The sequence below is a fragment of the Myotis davidii genome, unplaced genomic scaffold (assembly GCF_000327345.1).
Source record: "Myotis davidii unplaced genomic scaffold, ASM32734v1 scaffold508, whole genome shotgun sequence".
Taxonomy (NCBI): Eukaryota; Metazoa; Chordata; class Mammalia; order Chiroptera; family Vespertilionidae; genus Myotis; species Myotis davidii.
In genome coordinates, this window is record NW_006299262.1 from 74,352 (window position 1) to 76,595 (window position 2,244).

General features: G+C 37.4%; 1 protein-coding gene across 1 annotated transcript in view; it reads left to right on the plus strand.

Annotated features, from left to right (window-relative positions):
• The first annotated feature begins 769 nt into the window (after window positions 1-769).
• Window positions 770-2,244, plus strand: part of RFX7 (regulatory factor X7) — a 62,583-nt gene continuing 61,108 nt past the window's right edge. Inside the window, exon 1 of the mRNA XM_006774751.1 lies at window positions 770-805. The gene's annotated coding sequence lies outside the window, so the exon portion shown is untranslated. The remainder of the gene's footprint in view (window positions 806-2,244) is intronic.

A 2,244-nucleotide genomic window follows, 5' to 3' on the forward strand; every position in this document is an offset into this window, starting at 1 on the left:
TGAGTCTTGGCGCCAGCTCTTAGGCCTCTGCTGCTGAAAGTAGGTTTCTGGCCTTTGCTTACAATGTTGTGATCCTGCTGGCTGAAGTCCGGTGGTATTTGTTACATAGTTTCTTAAACTGCAGGCTCAGAGGCCTGCAGCCGCAGGCGGGGAACGTTGGAGTCCTCCGTCACTGAAGCAAGCAAGCCTCATGTTCGTTTCCAGCTGCCTGGCTGCTGGCTGCCATCTTGGCTGGCAGTTAATTTGCAATTGCCCTGATTAGCCAATGGGAAGGGTAGTGGTTGTACGCTAATTACCATGTTGCTCTTTTATTAGATAGGATTATACCATTATGGCTTTTAAATACTAAACAAATCGTTGTCCGGAATAGCAGATATACAGTAAAAATTATAATTCAGTGTAAACTGTGTCCTATATCTAAGTATAATACATTTGCACTTTTATATATCATTGAAAACTTGTTTATTCAGAGCATCTGTTAAAATGATACTGTGTAATAACAACAGGTTGTCTGTAGCAGTGAATTCAGAAAACATTCTGATCATGTTTTGGGATTCACTATAGTACTGAGAATGGTAAATAGATGTGTGTGTGTGTGTGTGTGTGTGTGAGTGTGTGTGTGTGTGTATGTGTGTGTGAGAGTGTGTGTGTGAAAAATGCAGTTTTAGTATGTAATGCCTGATCTTAATAAGGAGTTTTTACTTATTTTTTTTTCATAGTAGGGAAGACTACCATATCATTCTTATTAACCTAATTTTCTTTTTCTTTCAGCAAAACTGTACAATCTAAAGTGGACTGCATTTTGGTAAGTAAAATAACTAATCTTAAGATTCTATTTTGTAATAAGGCTTTTAATTTAAAATATATTGTCCCTGAGTCAATATTTATTTTAAATCTAACCGAATTTTAGTGAATACAGCTTGACATTTAATTACAGCCTATGTGGCTATAAGCTATCTACTTCCCTATATTTCATCAATAATTAAATCACAATTTGAGGTAATTGTAAACTTTTGAAACATACTAAAGATCATGTAAACATTTAATAAAATGCATGTTTATTTTTCTGTTCTAATAATTCTAAAGAATTTGTTTAAAGATAAGATTTAACATGTTTGATAGGTTAGTTTTGTTGTGATAGCATATTTTGTCATATTTCGGTTGCTAAATTTTGGGAATTAATCCCACAATAATAATTTAAATTTAGGTTGTAGTTACAGAGCCCTAACAATTTGTTTAAATGAAAGCTTTTTAAAAGTGTTTCATGGGACCCTGGCCAGTGGCTTGGTTGGTTGCAGCATTATCCCACACACCAAAAGGTGGTGGGTTCGATTCCTGGTCAGGGCAGGAATACCTAAGTTGCAGATATGATCTTTAGTCGGGGCACATATGATAGACAACTGATAGACGTTCCTTTCTTACATCGACGATGTTTCTCTCTCTCTCAAAATCAGTAAAACATATCCTCAGGTGAGGATTAAATAAAATAAAATGCTTCATGGGTTAGTTTTTTGTTGCTATAATATACATTTCATGTTTGGATTGTTGGTCATTAGGAATTAAAGCCACCATAATAATAGTTTAAATTTAGATTGTATTTTTAGTTCCTGAGATGTTCTCATAAACATGTAAGGGAAGCAGCATGCAGCTACTAAGGCCACTGGAATAGAACTGACTTCTTTCATGAAATTTCTGCTGATGGAATACTCCCTAGGTTCTAGAATATTCAATGACTACACTGTTAGATTCCCTCAAGTGTCATTATAGTTAGTCCTCTTACTCTACTTGTGACAGAATTTTCTTACTCAGATTTGGGTCTTCTTATGACCTAACTTTTTTTGTGGAGAAGGGAGGTTGTTTAGTGTCTGGTGTTAAGATAGTACTTGATATCTTATGATATTACTAGAGGCCTGGTGCACGATATCGTGCCGAGGGGGGGGGTTTCCTCAGCCCAACCTGCACCCTCTCCAATCCAGGACCCCATGGGGGATGTCCAACTGCCAGTTTAGGCCTGATCCTCACAGTTTAGGCCAGCTGTGGGCAAACTACAGCCTGTGGGCCGGATCCGGCCCGTTTGAAATGAACAAAACTATTGAAAAAAAAGACCTTTTATGTAATGATGTTTACTTTGAATTTATATTAGTTCACACAAACTCTCCATCCATGCTTTTGTTCCGGCCCTCCGGTCCAGTTTAAGAACCCATTGTGGCCCTCGAGTCAAAAAGTTTGCCCACCCCTTAACCA